We start from the raw sequence: 23000 nt of genomic DNA on the forward strand, positions 1-23000 counted from the left end.
CTGGTTCTCCTGGCTGTTCGCACTTCCTTCCCCTTGCTGGGACAGCTTTAGGGCACTCACCTCCTTCTCCCCTTGGGGCAGCTCCTTGACTGTCACCCTTTGTTGCCACTGGTAGAGGTGTTGCTGTGCCACATCTCCCCAGGGCACTCTCACAGCCACCTTCCCCTGCTGCAACTCTTGGTGACTCCCTGCTCCGTAGAGGCGAGGCTCTTGGGCCCGAAGGTCTCCCCACTGGGAAGGCTCATCATCCACGTCAGGGTTCTTCTCTTCCGTGATGACCAAGGGCCCCTCCTTCTCCTCAGTGCCTGACTGTGGCCAGGCTGAGCCACCCACTGCCCCCACCAAGTGCCCGCTGAGGGCCTGGTCTTGCCCCCAGCTGGGCAGGGGGCTGGGTGGCTGGGAGCATTTGGGTTTCGCCTTGTTCTCCTCCATCTCTGAGATCCTGAAGCGCGAATGGATCCCGGGAGCTGCTTCCTTCTGCAAGAGTGGCTCTCACGGGACTGGGCACCTCAGGGTTCTGCGCCGCTTACACACCCTGAGTCGTGGTGGGGCTCTCTGATGTCACAGGGGTCTCTTAGCACCGCTGAGTCACAACGGGCCACACCCAGTACCCCTGCAGGTAGCAGCTGAGCCCACTGGAATCTTCATGGCTGGTGCTTCCCGGGAGGCTCCCGAAGCTCAACAGTGTGAAAGAGTGGCTAGCTAACAAAGGTCGTGTTCCCATGCAGCAATTAGCTGAGAAAGAATTAAACAACAGTAGAGTGTAGTTGGTATGAGATGTTGCAATGTCAGAAAGACCTTACTGATAACTGTGAACTGAGAACAGGACACTGTGATCAGAAGAATGTGGATTCAGCACAGATGAATGACCACAAGAAGGTGGAACTAGGTGGAGTTGTCCTTAAATGAAATATCCAATAATGAGCTTGCTTTTGCACTATGTGTGAGCCTAATTATTGATGTTATATAGGGAGTTTGGAGTTGCCAATAAAGGAGACTTGCTGATCATTCATATTGAGTGCTGCTTGTCTCCCGCCGAACTCATCAAATGGCGCCCGAACAAATGGGACCCTTGGGACCTTTGGGACCTTTGGGACATTAAAAAGCGAAGGCCACGGGAGTCGGCGACAGGGGACGGGTCCTCCGCAGCAAGGACGGCGAAAAGCAACGGTGCCGCGCCCCAGGCGACCTCAGAGGAGAGTCCTGGCCGTAACGTGCTGCCAAACCTTGTAGGGCTGCAACAGCGCTGACGGTAAGATGGAAAGGCAATCAGCACATGATTTATTTTCCTGCTTTTTAGAAAAGCCACAGCTTAAGGGTTTTGATTTGCGCAAGGAGCTCCCTGGACTTCTTGCTTATGGGTATGCTCACGCCTTTGCCTCCCACTGCTGGGCAAACACTCCTGTCTATGCTGCCCATGGAAAGAGGGAGGGAGAGTCAGAGAGAAGGAAATAATGAGAAAGAAATTCCACAGCAAACGCTGAAACAACGAACAGAATCTGTTCAGTTACGGCAGGATGTGATATATCCTGAACTATTTGCTTCACTTTTGGAGTCACTCTTAACACTACAATCATATTTAAGTTCCAACTTTGCTACTCTGGAAGAAAAGAATCCAAATTTAGATTGGTTTCCACCCGAACCAGGGGGACATGGGGGAGCACTGAGGTGTGCGCAGAGAGCGGGGGCACCCCTCGGGCAGAAGCAGTGCAGGAAAATTTCCAAGGCCACTCTGAACAATTACAGAAACCGCTGAGCAGAAACAGGTGGCTCAGACAGCTTCAAAAAGAGACAAAATAGCCAAAAAGTCACAAACTATATGGTATCTAATTCAAACTTCATCACTGTAATTAGAAGTTGATAAGCTGCAATGATCGCCGCTGTTAGCACCTGGCCGTGAGAGACTTTTCGTGTAACATCGCTTGCTTTTGTAAAAATTGTGCCCCTTTTTTCCTCTATCAGTGAACAAGAGAGATTGAGAGAAACAACTGTATGTGTTAAAGTTAACTTTGTGAGGTGTTTTTTTGGTTTTTTTTTTCTTCAAGAGTATGTGGAGAATGTGAAGAAAGATAACAGCAGCAGAGAGCAGCAGCAGGGCGGGCAGTCCACCCCCCGGCTCCCTCTCTAAGAAAAAGCACCAGGATAGTACCCAGTTTGTTAAAAAGTCATGATTCATTGGTTTTTAAAAATGTTTTTATATACCCTGTTAGAGTTAATTTTGTGTTTTAAGTAATTATGAATTTATGCAGTTGCAGTTTTTTAGAGTTTTACTGGAGAAATTATTGTGTTTCTTTGAAAGTTTAAATAGGCCCCTTTTTTAAAAAAAAAGGTGTTTAAGGTGAATATTAACAGAAGTTACCTTGCAATAATTAGTTTTAAAACCTAAGGTTAAAATATGGTATGATTTACAGCTTCTAAGAAAACCTTCCAATTAATGTTATCTACAAAAGAGATTTGCGGTTTAAAAAAAAAATAATTAGTTAAGAGAACTTTACTGTACAAGACAAAGTTAAGTTAAAGTATATATTACCCATTTGCTTGTTTTTCCCACAATTTTAATAAGGTAACTTTAATGTGAGTCCTTTTGTTATATAAAACACATATAACTGCATATATACCAATTTGGATTTTGGATTTTAGTTTAAGAATTAGACTTAATGTTTCTGAAAAGTGCTACAGAAGCTGAATGGCAACTTGCCAAATCCTGTGTTGTTGTGGTTTTTCTCTAGAAAAACTGCACTTTAAAATCCTAACCAATTTAAGCAAGGCAAATTCCTATTATGAATAAGTATTTTTAGTACCATTTGCAGTTATTGTGGGTTATTCTCAAAGCTAGATGACATAGTATTGTGATGGATTTGTTATGTTTTTATAATCTTTATAGTGAATCCATGTTACTGTTATATTGTGTTTAAAAGGTATATATCAAACTTTTAGTTGCCTCTTTGTAGTAACAGAATAAGATTAAGTTATGTTTTTATTTAATATAGATTAAGTGTTAATAGAATTAAGAATAGTCAAGTTTTATTATATTTAGGCTTGAATGTTTTTAAGTTAAGTTTTATAACTTAGATATTCTTTTAAGGTTAAGTTTGTTACTTCCTTTTGTCATAAATCATTATTGTTAGGTTTAAATATTGTTTAATTTAAATTGTTTATGTTTTATTGGAGACACTTGTCTAAACTGCAAAGTATAGTTATTTTCCTAGAGAGATGAAGATAGCCACAACTGAGAAAGCTGTGACAGAACACTGATGAACACCTGCTTGTGGATAGAAGGGAATGCAGTCTGTGACACCCTTGACTTCATTGGGAGTTCTATTGGTTGTTGCAATCTCTGCAGTTTTGTTTGTTATAGCTTTCTTATTTTTCAGTGTTTCCAGAATTTTAAGAAGATGTACCATTGCTGAGGCACAGCTGCCATGGGAGAGGCTTCAGATTAAACCAACTGCTGCATGGTTTAATTGGTCTGGTACCTGAGGCTTCTGATCATTTGCTTTGTACAAATGCATTTTAACAGTTTGCTGTGCTGTAAGCATCTCCTAGCTGCTGCTATTGAGAACCTTGTTTTAGAAATGAGTTAAGAGGCATCTTTCCAGTTTAAAGCCAGGCCCTGGCCAAGCCTTGACTTTACCTGGACAGAATGTTTGCCAGCAGATCCAGATGTTTTCTGTACCAAATCAGTATTTGAGTCACTTTTTGACTCAGCAATTTGACCCTATTAATATGACAGCTGGATCAATTTTGAAGTGGGCTTGGAGAATCATTTCCGGAGGTGGTTATCCAATCCTTCACTGATGATTTTTTGTTTCTGTTGGTTTGCTAACTATGGGATGCTGGTGCAGTGTTTTAGTAATTAATAGTAGTTTTATATTACATATCTTATTAATAATGTTTATGATTTAATTGATTTTTAACTGCTATAGGTTCTTACTAATTGTATATATGGGTTTGTGTTGATGTTGATGTTTATAACAGAAGTACATCTCATTTTTATTTTTTTTTTAAGAAAACGGGGAAAATTGATATCCTAAAAGCATTTTGATTAGTGTAATTCATTAACTTCAAGGAGAGAAGTGTCTGTGTTTTGTTGGCAGGTTCAAAAAGGTCACTTGTCCATCTGACCAGACTGTGTGCCTCTGAACACACGAGATCCAGTGAACAGAGAAGTCACCACACAGCCTTGGTACTCCAGACATGGATCAGAAGTGGAGCTGTCAGGACACAGTTGTGTCTGAACACTACACAGACAGTTTACCAACAGAAATTTTATGTTGTTATTATGATGTTGTGTCTCTACCAATTTTTCAGTTATCTTTTGTTTTAAGATTTAGAAGGATGTGAAGAACAACCTGAACATCAAAGCCCTCAGTCACCGATCAGCTGCCAGCTGACATCATGGGAGCAGTGAACGTTCCAAGACTGAATCGTGTTAAATCATAGTCTGTTTGTGAAGGAAATTCTGTAGAAGATCTAAGAAAAGTGTAGAGACTCCATCTAGTTGTATATAAAGCAAATTGTAGTTGTGTGTTTACCCTTTCAGCAAATTGCTTCCACACTTAGACTACATATATACCAGAGCATGTGTGGTAAAAGTAGTTAGATAATAGTTTAAGATTAAGAGTTTAGCCTGTATAGCAATTGTTATATTAGTATAAAGTATAAGCATTTCCCCCCTTCAAGAGGTAGTGTAAGCATCTTTGAAAGTTCATTTAACATTAAAGTTTAGATGTGAGTTTGCAAGTATGGTGTCATTTACATGGAACAAACTGCTTATGGTAATTGTGTTGTGTATAGTCCTGACCAACTGTCTGCTAACTAACATCCAAAAGTGACAGAACATATGGGTCACTCTGGCACACTGAACTGGCCAAAGGTCAATGTGTGTGAGCCTAGCCACACCTGGAGATCCTTTCACACCTGTCTCATAGGAGTCCCTGAATGGGATCCTCAAGCAGCATTTAAAGGTTTAGTTAGAAATGAGACTTGACTGAATCAATTGGCAATGTTGCAAGAGTGCAATTGCACTGTTGGCTTCACATTAAGACAACTTGAAGCCTGCTGGCAAGCAAAAATTATCAAAGTTCTCAATGTTACCATAGGGCCCCCCAGAAGAATTAGATTTGTTAGGTTCCACCCATACCTCAGGTGGATGGATAATGTTTGAACCCCCGACAAAACGTCATTCTAACAAAGTAATGCAGCACTGGGCTGCAGACAACCCTGTAGCTGATCTCGTTACTACCATTGTAAGTAAAGCCTTTATTAGTGGTGCAATCTCACAGGACAATTACCAAAGCGATTACTTAGTTCCATATTCCTAATTTGTGGAGATAGAGCATGGAATTAGATTCCTGCTAATCCACATAGAAAACCCTGTTATCTTGGGAAACTTACTTTGTTTCCATCCAAGCTTACACCAATTGTTGAATGTAGTTGATAAAATAAAAAACATCAGTCAAAGTGAAGCCTGAATGAATTAAAGGTTAGCAACTCTAAAAAGGCTCGCTTGTTAGACTAAGAAGGATTGAACTTAACATCCATGATGTTAAGTGAACTTTCAGCTGATGTGAGTAGTGTACGTCATGCAGTATTATAAAATCGAGCTGCAATTGACTCTTTGCTCTTAGCACAAGGACATGGTTGTGAGGAGTTTGAAGGCATGTGCTGCTTGAATCTTACTGATCATTCAGTTTCCATCCATGGGCAACTGCAACAGCTACAGGATGGGTTACATGCCCTGAAAGAAGATAGTGACCCCATTGGAAGTTGGTTCTCCAGCTGGGGCATCACTGGATGGTTGAGGTCTCTTGTGCTAGAAGGGGGACGGACTTTACTTATAATGTTATGGGGATGAAAGTCTAAGTTTTGTGTTATCTTGTCTTCATAAGAATATAGAATGAGTCACATCCAAAGCCTGGTTTGTGCAAAAAGAGAAAGTGGGAATTGTTGCTATATTTTATATATTAGTAAAGGCCTGTCTGCACAAACCAGCCTTTGAAATAAGTCGTGATATTAAAGGCTAAAGTCCTTGAAACCTTTCTGCAGAAGAGTAAAGCAAAACAATATCTTTGTGTGTAGGAGAAAAAATGTAAACCTGTGTGTGTTAGCCAATAGTAACTTGCTCTGCCCGCAGGCCCTGTAGAACCCTATAAAAGGTGTGCTAAAGATAGAAATAAACGGCGTTCACGTTTACTTCTGTGAAGAGCGGTGAATCGCTGGCAGTCCTCCAATAAAGTTCTACAAATGAAACATAGCAAATGTCATTGGGGTGCAGAGGCATTGGTGAAATTGATGAAACAAAAATTAATCTCGGTACAGATGCTAACAATGACAAAATCAGTAATGTCAAAATGTGAAATCTGCTTAAAAAACAACTCAGTGACTAGACACAGGCATAGCTAGGGAAGATTAGGATAGGAACAGAATCAGGATGACACTTGGCAAGAAGCCTCTAGTAGAGTGGAATCTGGGTGGGCCCTAGAGTCTTTGCTCGGTCCTATAGCAAACTATCAGAATAAAGAAATGTTGTACAAACTTACAGGTCCGGTAGATAAATTAGCAAGAGTGACCTGAGAAAGATTTAAAGAACTAAGCGTACAATTACAATTTACTACTCCTGAAAGAGCATGGAGTGTGTGAGTTTTTTAAAGGGATGGATTGATCATTGCTGCATCCACACCCCAAATGTGACTGCAGGTGTAGAATATGACATCAATCAATTGCAACAAATAGAGCACGGAGCACAGGAAGAGCAAAAGGATTTGTCTACAAGTTGGTTAGGCAAAATCTTCAAAGGGTTAGGGTGGAATGTGAGTTCATGGATTAAATCTATCATTGAGAGTGTGATCATCTTACTAACTGTATTCTTAGCAATTTGGTTAGTTGACAGCATCTTCAAGGGAGAAATACAGAAGAAAATGTCCTGGAACCAGAAAATAATAAAGGCACTGATGTGAGATCCTCACCCCCACCATCTTCTGGTTCTCCAGTTCGTGACAACATCCAGGACAATGCTTACATCAATCAAGGATTCGAAGAACATCAAGTATAAACTCAGAAACAAAGGACTGTATCAAGTGAAAACATTTGCACTTCTAGTGAAGTAAAAATGCTTTCAAAGGGGGGAATAATAGTAAAAGGTCTTAAAATCTTAGAAAATTCAGGGACTTAGAAATAAAATTAGAAATTAGGTTTGGCAAGCCTGGGAAAAGTAGGCTATGGGAAATGTTAGGCCTTGTGCTTGCTAAAGATCAGGTGAAACTGCACCTGTGTTAGCAGTATATAATAAATGATACAATTGTTAGATGTGATTAGATATTATTATTGTTTAAAGAACATGAGAAACAATGTTAGGGGTCTGAGGGGGATCATGAGAAATCCATGCTTGGGTAACATCAATGTATACAATAGAACAATGTAAGTTTAATAATTAATATATAAGTTTTATAATGATAGAGTAGAAAAACATGTTCAACTCAAAACCAAGTCGGGTCAGATTTGGGTATGTGTACCCCTGACACCCAGATCTCTTAATAAAGCACCTGCATATAATCATTCATGATTGTCTGTGCTCCTGAACGCTAACAATTTCATCAGATTTTACTGGAATTTTGTGAGAAATTTGTGGAATTTTGTGGGATATTTTGTAAAATTTTGTGAGATATTGAGGAGATATAGTGAATTTTGTGGGAAATTTTCTGGAATTTTGAGGATTTTTCTAGAATTTTTTTGGATTCTGAGAAGACTTGAAGAGTTTTTTGGTATTTTTCTGGAATTTTGTGGAACACTGTGGAGATTTTGTGGATGCTTCTGGAATTTGGTGGGATTTTTCTTGAATTTTGTGGGGCTTTTCAAGAATTTTGTGATTTTTTTTTCTGGAATTCTGTGTAAATAGGAGGAGATTCTGTGGGATGTTTCTGGAAATTGGTAGGGTTTTGATAAGATTGAGGGTTTTTTTTAATTTTTCTGCAATTTTATGGGATTTTTCTGGAATTTTGTAAAAATTGTGGAGATATTTTGGGATGTTTCTGGAAATGTGTAGGGTTTTGAGAAGTTTTAGGAAATTTTGTGGGTGTTTTCTGCCATTTTGTGAGATTTTAAGGAGACTTGAAGGATTTTGTGGGAGGTTTATAGAATTATTGGGATTTTTATGGAATGTTGTGGGGTTTTTGTGGAATTTTGTGGGATTTTGAGGAGACTTGAGGAATTTTGAGGGATTTTTCTTAGGCTTTGAGGAAATTGGAGCAGATTTTTTGGGATGTTTCTGGAATTTGGTAGAGTTTTGAGACGTTTCAGGGATTTTTGTGGGATTTTTCTGGAATTTCATGGGATTTTTCAGAGCTTTTGTGGGATTTTGATAAAATTTAAATATTTTTGTGGGATTTTTTTGGAATTTTGTGGGATTTGTTTTGAATGTTGTGAAATTTTGTGGGATTTTGAGGAGACTTGAACAATTTTGTGGGATTTTTCTTAGATTGTGTGGAAATTTGTGGAGATTTTGTGGGATGTTTCAAAAATTTGGTAGGGTTATGAGAAGATTTAAGAATTTTTGGGGATTTTGCTGCAATTTTGTAGGATTTTTCTGGAATTTTGTGGTATATTGAGGAAATTTGATGAATTTTGAGGGATATTTCTAATATTTTCTGGAAATTTGTGCAGATTTTGTGAGATGTTTCTGGAATTTGGTGAAGGGAGAAAATTTAGGTAATTTTGTGGTATTTTTTTCAAATGTTGTCAAACTTCTCTTAAATTTTGAGGAATTTTCTCAAATTTTGAGGGATTTTTGTAGAATTTTGTGGAAATTGTGGAGATTTTGTGGGATGTTTCTGGAATTCGGTAAAGTTTTGAGAAGATTTAGTGAATTTTGTGGTATTTTTTTTCTTTAATGTTGTGGGATTTTTTTAAAAATTTTGTGGGATTTTGAAGAGATTTTTGTGGAAGTTTCTTGAATTTTGTGAGATTTTCTTTGAATTTTGAAAGATTTCGAAGACTCATGAAAAGTTTTTAAGCATTTTTCTTAGATTGTGTGGAAATTTGTGGAGAATTTTGTGGGATATATCTGGAATTTCATGAGCCTGTGAGAAGATTTAAGGAATTTCGTGATTTTTTTCTAGAATTTTGTGGGATGTTTCTAGAATTTTTAGGATTTTTTTGGATTGTTTTGTGGATCTTTGTAGGATTTTGAGGAGACTTGAAGGATTTTGATGGCCTTTTTCTTAGATTGTGTGGAAATTTCTTAGATTAGTGGAGATTTTGTGGGGTGTTTCTGGAATTTGGTTGGGTTTTCGGAAGTTTCAGGGAATTTTGTGGGATTTTTTTGGAATGTTGTAGTAATTTTCTGGAATTTTGTGGGATTTTGAGGAGACTTGAAGAATTGTGAGGGATTCTTCTTAGATTGTGTGGAAATTTGTGGAGATTTTTTGGGATATTTCTGGAATTTGTTGGGCTTATGAGAAGATTTTTGGAATTTTGAGGGGTTTTTTTCTGGAATTTTGTGAGGTGTTCGTGGAATTTGGTGGGATTTTTTTTGAATGTTGTGGAATTGTCAGGAATTTTGTAGGATTTTGAGAAGACCTGAGATATTTTGTGGGTTGTTTCTAGAATTGTTAGGATTTTTTGGAATGTTGTGGGGTTTTTGTGGAATTTTGTAGGATATTGAGGAGCCCTGAAGAATTGTGTGGGATTTTTCTCAGGCTTTGTGGAAATTTGTGAAGATTATGTGGGATATTTCTGGAATTTGGTAGGGTTTTGAGAAGATTTAGGGAATTTTGTGGGTGTTTTCAGGCATTTTTCTGGATTTTTCTGGAAGGTGGCGGGATGTTTCTGGAATTTTGTGATGATTTTTTGTAATTTGGGTGCTTTTGGAGAGACTTGAAGAATTTTGAGTGCATTTTTCTTAGATTGTGAGGAAATTAGTGGAGATTTTGTGGGGATATTTCAAGAATTTGGTAGGGTTTTCTGAAGTTTTAGGGAATTTTGTGGGATTTTTTTGGAATGTTGTGGTAATTTTCTGGAAATTTGTGTGATTTTAAGCAGCCTTGATGAATTGTGTGGGATTTTTTTTAGATTGCATGGAAATTTCTGGAGATTTTTGTGGGATATTTCTGGAATATGGTAGGCTTATGAGAAGATTTAGGGAATTTTGTAGATTTTTTTCAGGAATTTTGTGAGGTGTTTCTGGAATTTTGTGGGATTTTGAGGAGACTTGAAAAATTTTGAAAGGTTTTTCGTAGATTGCGTAAAAATTTGGGGAGATTTTGAGGGATGTTTCTGGAATTTGTTGGGCTTAGGAGAAGATTTTGGGAATTTTGCGGCTTTTTGTCTGGAATTTTGTGAGGTATTTCTGGATTTCGATGCGATTTCTTCGGAATGTTGTGGAATTGTCTGGAATTTTGTGGGATTTTGAGGAGACTTGAAGGATTTTGTGGGATGTTTCTAGAATTTTTAGGAATTTTTTGGAATGTTGTGTGGTTTCTGTGGAATTTTGTGGGATATGGAGGAGCCTTCAAGAATTGTGTGGGATTTTTCTTAGATTGTGTGGAAATTAGTGGAGATTTTGTGGGATGTTTCTGGAATTTGTTGAGCTTATGAGAAGATTTAGGGAATTTTGTGGCATTTCTTTGGAATGTTGTGGTAATTTTCTGGAATTTTGTGGGATTTTGAGGAGACCTGAAGAATTGTGAGGGATTCTTCTTAGATTGTGTGGAAATTTGTGGTGATTTTTTGGGATATTTCTGGAATTTGTTGGGCTTATGAGAAGATTTTTGGAATTTTGAGGGTTTTTTTCAGGAATTTTGTGAGGTGTTCCTGGAATTTGGTGGGATTTTTTTGGAATGTTGTGGAATTGTCAGGAATTTTGTGGGATTTTGAGGAGACTTGAAGGATTTTGTGGGATGTTTCTTATATTGTGTGGAAATTAGTGGAGATTTTGTGGGATATTTCTGGAATTTGGTAGGGTTTTGAGAAGATTTAGGGAACTTTTGTGGCTGGTTTCTGCCATTTTTTGGGATTTTTCTGGAATTTTGAGGGATGTTTCTAGAATTTTTTGATGTTTTTGTGCAATTTGGGTGATTTTGAGGAGACTTGTAGAATTCTGATGGCCTTTTTCTTAGATTTTGTGGAAATTGGTGGAGATTTTGTGGGGTGTTTCTGGAATTTGGTTGGGTTTTCGGAAGTTTCAGGGAATTTTGTGGCATTTATTGGGAATGTTGTGGTAATTTTCTGGAATTGTGTGGGATTTTGAGGAGACTTGAAGAATTGTGTGGGATTTTTCTTAGATTGTGTGGAAATTAGTGGAGATTTTTTGGGATATTTCTGGAATTTGTTGGGCTTATGAGAAGATTTTGGGAATTTTGTGGATTTTTGTCTGGAATTTTGTGAGGTATATCTGGAATTTTGTGGGATTTTGAGGAGACTTGAAGGATTTTGAGTGGTGTTTCTAGAATTTTTAGGATTATTTTGAATGTTGTGTGGTTTCTGTGGAATTTTGTGGGATATGGAGGAGACTTGAAGATTTTTGAGGGATTTTTCTTAGGTTTAGTGGAAATTAGTGGAGATTTTGTGGGATATTTCTGGAATTTGGTGGGGGTTTGAGAAGATTTGGGGAATTTTATGGATTTTTTTCAGGAATTTTGTGAGATGTTTCTGGAATTTTGAGGGATTTCTTTGGAATGTTGTGGAATTGTCTGAAATTTTGTGGGATTTTGAGGACACTTGAAGAATTTTGAGTATATTTTTCATAGATTGTGTGGAAATTATTGGAGATTTTGTGGGATGTTTCTGGAATTTGGTTGGGTTTTCGGAAGTTTCAGGGAATTTTGTGGCATTTATTGGGAATGTTGTGGTAATTTTCTGGAATTTTGTGGGATTTTGAGGAGCCCTGAAGAATTGTGTGGGATTTTTCTTAGATTGTGTGGAAATTAGTGGAGATTTTGTGGGATGTTTCTGGAATTTGTTGAGCTTATGAGAAAATTTTGGGAATTTTGTGGGTTTTTTTCAGGAATTTTTGAGATGTCTCTGGAATTTGGTGGGATTTCTTTGGAATGTTGTGGAATTGTCTGAAATATTGTGGGATTTTGAGGAGACTTGAAGATTTTTGAGGGATTTTTCTTAGGTTTTGTGGAAATTAGTGGAGATTTTGTGGGATATTTCTGGAATTTGGTGGGGGTTTGAGAAGATTTGGGGAATTTTATGGATTTTTTTCAGGAATTTTGTGAGATGTTTCTGGAATTTTGAGGGATTTCTTTGGAATGTTGTGGAATTGTCTGAAATTTTGTGGGATTTTGAGGACACTTGAAGAATTTTGAGTATATTTTTCATAGATTGTGTGGAAATTATTGGAGATTTTGTGGGATGTTTCTGGAATTTGGTTGGGTTTTCGGAAGTTTCAGGGAATTTTGTGGCATTTATTGGGAATGTTGTGGTAATTTTCTGGAATTTTGTGGGATTTTGAGGAGCCCTGAAGAATTGTGTGGGATTTTTCTTAGATTGTGTGGAAATTAGTGGAGATTTTGTGGGATGTTTCTGGAATTTGTTGAGCTTATGAGAAAATTTTGGGAATTTTGTGGGTTTTTTTCAGGAATTTTTGAGATGTCTCTGGAATTTGGTGGGATTTCTTTGGAATGTTGTGGAATTGTCTGAAATATTGTGGGATTTTGAGGAGACTTGAAGGATTTTGAGGGGTTTTTCTTATATTGTGTGGAAATTAGTGGAGATTTTGTGGGATGTTTCTGGAATTTGTCGAGCTTATGAGAAGATTTTGGGAATTTTGTGGGGTTTTTTATGAAATTTTGTTCAATGTTCCTAAAATTTTGTGGGATTTTGAGGAGCCTTGAAGAATTGTGTGGGATTTTTCTTAGGTTTGGTGGAAATTTTTAAAGACCATGAGGGTTGTTTCTATAATTTGGTTAGGTTTTGAGAAGATTTAGGGAATTTTGTGGGATTTTTTTGTAATTTGGTCGGCTTATGAGAAGATTTTGGGAATTTCGTGGATTTTTTTCTGGAATTTTGTGGAATGTTTATGGAATTTGGTGGGATTTTGGGGAGACTTGAAGGATTTTGTGGGATTTTTCTTAGATTGCGTGGAAATTAGTGGAGATTTTGTGGGATATTTCTGGAATTTGGTAGGGTTTTGAGAAGATTCGGGAACTTTTGTGGGTGTTTACTGCCATTTTGGGGGATTTTTCTGGAATTTTGCAGTGTGTTTCTAGAATTTTGTGATGTTTTTGTGTAATTTGGTTGATTTTGAGGAGACTTGTAGAATTTTGATGGCCTTTTTCTTAGATTTTGTGGAAATTGGTGGAGATTTTGTGGGGTGTTTCTGGAATTTGGTTGGGTTTTCGGAAGTTTCGGGGAATTTTGTGGCATTTATTGGGAATGTTGTGGTAATTTTCTGGAATTTTTTGGGATTATGAGGAGACTTGAAGAATTGTGTGGGATTTTTGTTAGAATGTGTGGAAACTTGTGGAGATTTTGTGGGAGATTTTCTGGAATTTGGTAGGCTTATGAGAAGATTTTGGGAATTTTTTGGATTTTTGTCTGGAATTTTGTGAGGTGTTTCTGGAATTTGGTGGGATTTCTTTGGAATGTTGTGGAATTGTCTGGAATTTTGTGGGATTTTGAGGAGACTTGAAGGATTTTGAGGGGTGTTTCTAGAATTTTTAGGATTATTTTGGAATGTTGTGTGGTTTCTGTGGAATTTTGTGGGATATGGAGGAGACTTGAAGAGTTTTGAGGGATTTTTCTTAGGTTTAGTGGAAAGTTGTAAAGATTATGTGGGATGTTTCTGGAATTTGGTAGGGTTTTGAGAAGATTTAGAGAATTTTGTGGGATTTTTTTTGTAAAGTTGTAATTTTCTGAAATTTTTTTGGATTTTAAGGAGACTTGGAGAATTGTGTGGGATTTTTCTTAGATTGTGTGGAAATTTGTGGAGATTTTGTGGGATATTTCTGCAATTTGGTAGGCTTATGAGAAGATTTTGGGAATTTTGTGGGGTTTTTTCAGGAATTTTGTGAGATGTTTCTGGAATTTGTTGGGATTTCTTTGGAATGTCGTGGAATCGTCTGGAATTTTATGGGATTTTGAGGAGACTTGAAGGATTTAGTGGGATTTTTGTTAGATTGTGTGCAAACTTGTGGAGATTTTGTGGGATGTTTTTGGAATTTGGTGGGCTTATTAGAAGATTTTGGGAATTTTGTGGATTTTTTTTCTGTAATTTTTGAGGTGTTTCTGGAATTTTGTGGGATTTTGAGGAGACTTGAAGGATTTTGAGTGGTGTTTCTAGAATTTTTATGATTATTTTGGAATGTTGTGTGGTTTCTGTGGAATTTTGTGGGATATGGAGGAGACTTGAAGAGTTTTGAGGGATTTTTCTTAGGTTTAGTGGAAATTAGTGGAGATTTTGTGGGATATTTCTGGAATTTGGTAGGGTTTTGAGAAGATTTAGGGAATTTTGTGGGGTTTTTTTTGGAAAGTTGTGGTAATTTTCTGGAATTTTTTGGGATTTTGAGAAGACTTGAAGAATTTTGTGGGATTTTTCTTAGATTGTGTGGAAATTAGTGGAGATTTTCTGGAATTTTGTGGGGTTTTCAGAAGATTTAGGGAATTTTGTGGGGTTTTTTCAGGAATTTCGTGAGATGTTTCTGGAATTTGGTGGGATTTTGAGGAGACTTGAAGGATTTTGTGGGATGTTTCTTAGATTGCGTGGAAATTAGTGGAGATTTTGTGGGATAGTTCTGGAATTTGGTAGGGTTTTGAGAAGATTTAGGGAATTTTGTGGGATTTTTTTTGGAAAGTTGTGGTAATTTTCTGGAATTTTTTGGGATTTTGAGAAGACTTGGAGAATTGTGTGGGATTTTTCTTAGATTGTGTGGAAATTTGTGGAGATTTTGTGGGATATTTCTGGAATTTGGTAGGCTTATGAGAAGATTTTGGGAATTTTGTGGATTTTTTTCAGGAATTTTGTGAGGTGTTTCTGGAATTTGGTGGGATTTCTTTGGAATGTTGTGGAATTGTCTGGAATTTTGTGGGATTTTGAGGAGACTTGAAGGATTTTGTGGGATGTTTCTAGAATTTTTAGGATTATTTTGGAATATTGTGTGGTTTCTGTGGAATTTTGTGAGGTATGGAGGAGACTTGAAGAATTTTGAGTATATTTTTCTTAGATTCTGTGGAAATTAGTGGAGATTTTGTGGGATGTTTCTGGAATTTGTTGAGCTTATGAGAAGATTTTGGGAATTTTGTGGATTTTTTTCTTGAATTCTTGAGATGTTTCTGGAATTTGGTGGGATTTCTTTGGAATGTTGAGGAATTGTCTGGAATTTTGTGGGATTCTGAGGAGACTTGAAGGATTTTGTGGGATGTTTCTGGAATTTTTTGGGATATTTTTGGAATGTTGTGTGGTTTCTGTGGAATTTTGTGGGATATGGAGGAGAATTGAAGTACTTTGAGGGATTTTTCTTAGGTTTTTTGGAAATTTTTAAAGATTGTGTGGGATGTATCTGGAAGTTGGTGGGCTTATGAGAAGATTTTGGGGACTTTGTGGGGGGTTTTTTTGTAAGTTTGTGAGGCGTTTCTGGAATTTGGTGGGATTGTTTTGGAATGTTGTGGTAATTTTCTGGAATTTTGTGGGATTTTGAGGAGCCTTGAAGAATTGTGTGGGATTTTTCTTTGATTGTGCGGAAATTTGTGGAGATTTTTGTGGGATATTTCTGGAATTTGGTAAGCTTATGAGAAGATTAAGGGAATTTTGTGGATATTTTACTGGAATTTTGTGAGGTTTTTCTGGAATTTTGTGGGATTTTGAGGAGTCTTGAAGTGTTTTGAGGGGTTTTTCTTAGATTGTGCGGAAATTTTTGGAGATAATGTGGGATATTTCTGGGTTTTGGTAGGGTTTTGAGAAGATTTAGGAATTTTTGTGGGTGTTTTCTGTCATTTTTTTGGATTTTTCTGGAATTTTGAGGGATGTTTCTGGAATTTTGTGATGTGTTTGTGTAATTTGGGTGATTGTCCTGGTTTAGGGTAAATCTGGGAGAAAACCTCCAGTGGGTTCCCCCCGGGAAGCAAACCCACGTGGCCCCTTTCTCCCACCCCCATCCAGTTCGGGAAGAGATTTCTCTGAGAGGAGTGGAAAAAACCTGTTTATTTCCCAGGCACAGCACTACCCAGCACAAAAATGAACGATATCAAATTACAAAACCTCTCGCCCTTCAGCAGAGATGAGGAACTTCAGAGGGTCTCTTTCCTGGGGGTGTTGGCTCTGTTATCAGTCCCTCTGGCGCTGGAAAATGCCGCTGCCCAGGCCGGGCTCCCGGTAGTCCAGGGGTGCTCCCGGTGCTCCCCCGAGTCCCCAGTCCAGAGCAGCTTCGATTCGTTTCAGAAAAAGGGAAAGAAAACAGTCCAGGAAGACCTCTCTGCTCCGGCTAGCTGGAAAGCCAAGGCGATCTGTGTCTTGTTGTCTGTCTGTGCTGTAGTCAAAACTCCCGATGCGGGGGGAGCAAGTGCAGTCTGATAACAGACTTGGTGCTTCTTTTCCACTCACTTTTACTCTCAGATGGAATTTTAAGAATACAGAACCTCTGTCGGGATTAGGTGGACGAATGGGGATACAATTTAACATCATAATCAACCCAGGACACACGCCCACTGTGCTTTCCAGCTGCTTTGCTCCAGCTCCCCCCAAATCACCACGAATTCCACTGAACTGAAACAAATCCAAATCCTCGTGGGTCGGGACAAGGGCAGGGAGAGGTCACTCAGGGATCACCATCAGGGGCACAACAGCCCGACACGGGGAAATGAACTAGAGCTTAGCACTGAGCAAATCAGACCAGGAGAATGAGGATTAAAATCAATCTTGAGAAACACCTCCTCCCGCTCCTGAACTTTTCTGTCCGGGCCGCTGCTCGCGGGGCACAGAGAGGGGCCCGGCCGTGTCCCTCCAAACCTCCCCAGGAATCACCCCAGAGCCCTCAGCCTTCCTTGTGCCCATCCCCGGGGCCCCTTGTCCCTCCCAATGGCTCCCGTGGCTCTCCCAGTCCATCCCAGTCTCTCCCAGTGACCCCGCCTGTCCATCTCGCCCCGCCATGGATCTGCCGCCCCTCAGCCAATCAGAGCGCGTTTCTCTGATGACTCATCAGTTGCCGGGCAGATCCACAGAGCCGAGAGCCCCGCGCTGGACTCGGCCGCCCAGTGCCGCGCACTTCATTCCCAGTCCCTCCCAGTGCCACACAGTCCCTCCCAGTGCCACCACAGTCCCTCCCAGTGCCACCACAGTCCCGCCCAGTGCCACCACAGTCCCGCCCAGTGCCACCACAGTCCGTCCCAGTGCCACCACAGTCCCGCCCAGTGCCACCACAGTCCCTCCCAGTGCCACCACAGTCCCGCCCAGTGCCACCACAGTCCCGTCCAGTGCCACCACAGTCCCGCCCAGTGCCACCGCAGTCCCTTGCAGTGCCACCACAGTCCCGCCCACTCCTTTTTAGCCATTCCCAGTCTATTCCTAATTCATTCTCACTTCACTCCCAGACTTCCACGCCCTCATCCAGTGTCCCAGTATCCACTCTCATCTCTTTCAGTGCCATCCCAGTCCCTGCCAGTCCATTCCCAGTCCCTCCCAATGCCACACCACTCCTCTCCACTCTCTCCCAGTGCCCATCCCAGCGTGTCCATCTCGCTGGTGCCCTCCAGCTCCCAGCCCGGCCCCGGCCGCCTGCTCTGCTCCCGGATGGATTTCTCCCCTGCCCACATCCAGCTGAGCTGCTCCCAGGGCCAGCAGCAGCTCTCGGGCCACGTGCTGGCCACTGCCGTGCTCCCCAGCGGGGACTGGAGCCAGCAGCTCCTGGTGCTGCTGGAAACCGCCCCCGGCAATGCGGGCTCAGCTCCAGCTGCCAGGTGGAGCACGGCAGCCTGGAGCACCCCCTGAGCCGGCACTGGGGCACGGCCCGGCCCCCACAGCGCCGGGGGCAGCGGGGGAGGCACTGGGGGGGCCCAGAGGGGGACTGGGCTGTGCTGGGAGGAACTGGGAGGGAGTTTGAGACAGACTGGTTTAAACTGGAGAAGGGATTGAGGTGCTTAGGATGGCTGGGAAGGGGTTTGAAGGATATTGGGGAGGATGGGATGGGGTTCTGGGGGTCCTGGTGGACACTGGGAGGGAGTTTGGGGGTGCTGGGTGTCACTGGGAGGGATTTGAGTGAGCCTGGAGGGGCTGGAAGGAGATTGGGCATTGGAAAGCAGGGATTGGGATGAGGTTGGTTGTGCTGGGAAGAGACTGGGAGGAGTCTTGATGAGTCCTGGTGGGGCTGGGAAGGGACTGGGAGAGGGTTTGGGGGTCCTGGGGCAGTGGGGGGAAATTGGGACGGGGCTGTGGGATCCTGAGAGGAACAGGAGGGGCTCTGCTGGGTCCTGGGGAGGCTGGGAAGAGACTGGCAGTGATTTACCAAAATAGCGATATTGATCCAGTATCAACATCAATCTGTTAATGGACAAAAACCTCTCCAACAGTTTAAAGTTACAAAGTGGATGTTTAATCACAGCACTGGGCGAGGGCGGGAGTCACCCCTTAATACGCACTGCAAGCTGACAAAAGATTCCAGTGTCTATTTATTTACAAAAGTCTTGAATATCCAAAATACTAATACATATTAATACTAATACATATGCATAATGCTAACACTTCCCATTCCCCACTTTGGATTAAAATGCACTGTAATCAGTTTAAAATGTCATTACAACTGCGTGGTTGGCTTCCCAATTTGAGGAGGGGGTCGTTTTGGTGAGGAGGGGTCATCAGGAGATGAAGGAAAACCGCTCTTCCTCACTCTCAACTTTCTACCTTTACAATGGTTGACATTACAAATGACATTTGGTACAACTCCAATTTCCTCCCTTGTGACTTTTAAATGGGTTTCCAGATGTAAGGTCTGTGATCTTCCTGAACCCGTTTATCAGTTTCTCTTTTCTCATTATAAGCACCTCTAAACAAACATACAGTGACAAGTAATTTTTTACCTAAGTCTGAGATTCATTATCTCAAATCCTGCTTCTCACTTCATCATTAACTCTAACTAGCTCCAGCAAGGCCTATCTCTAGCTGAGATCTCCAAATTTTCTAAAATACCTAATTTTTTAAAATTAGTTAGTCCAAAGGAGGTTCCAGAGGGTCCTGGGCAGGCTGGGGGAGACTGAGAGGGTCCTTTGAGGTACCTGTGGGGTCTGTGAGAGGTTTTGGGGGTCCTGCCCTCTGCAGTTGCCCCAGGGACGCCATGAAATGCCACCTGCAGTAAGATGCTGACGGAGATTGGAGTCTCCATGTTGGGTTTCGTCTTCCTGGTTCTGGGGCTCAGCATCTACCTGAGCAAGAATGTGAGACGGGGTCCCTCCCCCAAAGCATGTGTGTTCCCTCAGGGCCCCCATGCCCGGTGTCACCCCCTTTTCTCTGCCAACAGAGCTCCTGAGGCAGCGACAAAAGGTTCTCTAGGATTGAAAGTCAACAAATCCAGTCTCCTCAAGGAATTCCCATTGTTGGTCTGTGTCCTGATGGATTTTCATTCCCCTGCTTTCATCCAGGTGCCCACAGGGAGCCAGGAAGATGTGGAGCCTCCCAGCCAGGTGTCTTCCCAACACGCATCACCAGGACCACGGATCACCAGGGCTCTGCCCAACGGGGGTCACTGGGGATCATCCAACGCCCATCCTCCCATGGGGGATGGAGCTGGAGCAGCGCACGAAGCTCTTCCCGCACTCGGGGCACTCGCAGGGCTTCCCTTACTGGTGCCTCCGTTGGTGTTGGGTCAAGGCTGAGCTCTGTGAGAAGCTCTTCCCACACTGGGGACACTCGTAGGGCCTCTCCCCAGTGTGGGTGCGCCGGTGGAGAGTGAGGGTGGAGTTGCGGTTGAAGCTCTTCCCGCAGTCGGGGCAGCGGAAGGGCCTCTCGTCTGTGTGAATCCGCTCATGTCTGATGACACTGGAGCTGCACTGAAACCTCTTCCCACACTCGGGACACTCATAGGGCCTCTCCCCAGTGTGGATGAACTGGTGTTTTCTCAGGTCAGAGCTCCACCCAAAGCTTTTCCCACATTCCAAGCAGGTGTAGGGCCGTTCCCCAGTGTGGATCACCTGGTGTGCCCTCAGGTTGGACCTCTTGCTGAAGCACTTCCCACATTTTCCACACTCGTAGGGCTTTTCCCCAGTGTGGATCCTCTGGTGTTCCCTCAGGTAGGAGATGTAGCTGAAGCTCATCCCACATTCCCCACACTTGTAGGGCTTTTCCCCAGTGTGAATCACCTGCTCCTGGATCAGCTCGCACCTGTACCTGAAACCCTTCCCACATTCCAAGCAGTTGCAGGGCTTCTCCCCACCATGAGGCTTCTCCCCCAGCTCTGAGCTCTGGCTGGATCTCTGGCCATGTTCCTGGTATAGGGGGGATCTTTCCTCCTCGCAGCTCCCTGGGCTGGGTTTGCAGACCCTTCTCATGCGGCTTCTCCAGGGCTTTTCCACCTCCTCCATCCAGCCACGGCTTAGGAATGAAAAATCCTGGTTTGGGGGAAAAAACAAGGGAAGAGCACTTTGGGCTGGGGGTACCTCCTTGCCCAAGGTGCTCTCAGGAAGTCACTGGGCATCTTGTGTCTGAAAGAACCTCCAGGACACCAAGATTCAGCACCAACATCCTCCAAACATCAAAAGAGATCAAAAACTTCCAAAACACCAAAATGCTGATATCCTCCGAAAATAGAAAGATTCAGCCCCCACAAAAAAACAAAGCACCAACATTTAGCCCAATAAAGCTCAGATACACCGAGATTCAGCCCCGTGAAAATCGTGCATCTCCCTGCCCCGGCACTCGCTGCATGGGGGGTGAGGGGGGCAGTGAGGCCGGGCCGGAGCAGGGGGTGCCTGAGAGAGGCCCCGAGCCCGGCAGAAGCCCCTGCACAGCCATGCAAGTGGCTCCTGGCCGGACTCGGGGATCCCCCTGGCCATCCCCGCTGGAGCAGCCTGGTCCTGAGGGACTCTGTCCCCTTCGAGGGACCCCAGGCTGCAGCAGGACAAGGATTCCTGGCCCTCAGGGGGAGGCAGTGACATGACCTGACTGTGACCCCCATCCCTGTGCCTCTGGGCGGGGAGGGGGACGGAGAGGGGCACAAAGTTAAGCCCGGGAAGGAGGGACAGCTGGGGGGAAAGATGGATTTTCGTAAGAATTACTTTGTTTCTCGTTTTCTTGTTCTGACACGTTTGATAATAAATTTAATTTAATTTCCCCAAGTCAGGTGTGCTGTGCCCGTGACCAAGGATTGAACTGTCCCCACCCTCATCCCGACCCCCGAGCCTTTCCTTGAGTGTTCTGCTCCCCGCCCGGGACAGGAAGGAGAGTCACAGAGTTTTGGCCTCGCTCCGGCATGCCCTGCTCCATCCCGGACTCACCCCCAGCTCGCAGCGCCCTCAGCTCCCGGGCACCCCGAGCTCCCGGCGCTTCAGCGCAGCGGTGCTTCCTTGGCCTCCTGCCCGGGCCGGGCCCAGCGCCGGGGCCGCTCCTCAGCCCAGGGGGCCGAGAAATGGCCGAGATCAGCCCAAGGCAGGCGAGGCCGTGCCGTGTGCAGAGCCCGCCGCTGGCTGCGATTGGCTCTGGCGTCACTCGTGGTTCTGGCGCGCGCTGATTGGGCAGAGCGGGCACAAGCCCGGCCCCGCTGGCGCCCCCAGCGCGGCCGTGGGGCAGGAGAGCCGCCATTGCCGGAGCGTCTGTGCGGGCCCGGCAGCGGCGGCAGCAGCGGCCGGAGCCCGGTGAGGCGGCGGCGGAGCTCGGAGGCGGCCCCGGCCATCGCAGGTGGGAGCCGCGCTCGGTTCTGCGGGGGCTCGGGGCTCGCTGCGGGCCCGGGAGGGGGCGGCAGGGGGCTGTGGCGGGTGGCTTGTGCCGTGGCCGGCCCGTGTTGGCCCTGGGCTGAGGGCGCTGCGGGAGCGGCTGCCCGCGGTCTCCTTGCCGCTGGGGCCTCGGCAGGAGGCGGTGGCGGAGCAGCGCTGGCTCGTCCCGCTTCGTGTCGGGAGGCCGGAGGTGGCTGCGCTGGGCCCGGGGCCGGGCGGGAAAATTCCCGGCGCCAGAGGTTTGTGTGGCCCAAGGAGCCAGAGGAGCGGTGTGCAAGTGACTTTATTGCTGCCCAAAGGGAGAGGCCATGTGGCATTTGCCGTGCGCTCTCTCCAGTTGTTGGAGGACGCGGCCTCGTTTTTGTCCTCATTTTCCCGGCCGCATGTCCCTGTCCCTTTGCCCAACACTGGCCGAGGTGCTTGGAAGGTTCAGCCTTCCCGATCCGCCTGCTGCATGTCCTTTTTGTATAACATCCGATATTCCTGGCTCTGTGAAGTGTTTGATCTTCTGGAAGTTCAGGAATGTATCGGGACTTGGTTTGAGCAGCAGTCCTTGTCAATTAGTAACATTTTCTGAAACTGGTGATTTCTCCCATTGCTTCCTTATGTGTAAGTCCCTGGCCCCATCTCCAAGCAGATTCACTCACTGCCTCTGTTTTTTCTTCCTGGGTGTTCTTTGTTTTTGGGGTTGCTGTCAGTGCCCTCATTCTCTGTCCTTTTGTAGCTGTTTGTGGCTCAGGAGGCCTGGCTGCCACCTGCATCCCCTTGCTCAGCTGCTGAATGAGCTGCACTCAGCAAGGTGTGGTGCATGGTAAAAAGATGAGAGTTGCTGTAGCACATGAGAGGAGAAACAGCATTTGTTTAACCCGTGGTCTGCCAGGGAACCATAAAACTGTGTCCCATTCCTATCCTTTCCACGTTTGAACAAGTACCTGAGCTGCTTTGCTATTTCCTTTGTTATCTGTTTCTGCACCTTTTCCTTGCTGATCTGTTTGCCATCACCAGTTTGAATCTTTTAACTTTTCCCAAACCTCTCCTTTTTCTGCTAAAACGTAATCTGATCCCATCCCATGGTGAAATGTTGTGTTCCTCATCTGAGTGGATTGGTTGGGGGGAAGGTCAGGAGCTGGAGCTGTGTGGTTGGGTGT

General features: G+C 43.4%; 2 protein-coding genes and 1 long non-coding RNA gene across 3 annotated transcripts in view; 2 read left to right on the plus strand and 1 right to left on the minus strand.

Moving 5' to 3' along the window:
- LOC147646281 (uncharacterized) overlaps nucleotides 1–23000 on the minus strand; it is a 274673-nt gene that overhangs the window by 59953 nt on the left and 191720 nt on the right. The window lies entirely within an intron of this gene.
- Nucleotides 1–23000, plus strand: part of LOC147646283 (uncharacterized) — a 232039-nt gene that overhangs the window by 35056 nt on the left and 173983 nt on the right. The gene's annotated exons all lie outside the window — the stretch shown is intronic.
- On the plus strand, nucleotides 629–4743 carry LOC147646284 (uncharacterized). The gene is made up of 3 exons (XR_015281923.1): nucleotides 629–889; nucleotides 971–1252; nucleotides 2046–4743. It is a non-coding gene; the product is annotated as an uncharacterized LOC147646284 (long non-coding RNA).

This window comes from Cyanistes caeruleus, unplaced genomic scaffold (assembly GCF_971803275.1).
Source record: "Cyanistes caeruleus unplaced genomic scaffold, bCyaCae1.hap1.1 HAP1_SCAFFOLD_103, whole genome shotgun sequence".
Lineage (NCBI taxonomy): Eukaryota > Metazoa > Chordata > Aves > Passeriformes > Paridae > Cyanistes > Cyanistes caeruleus.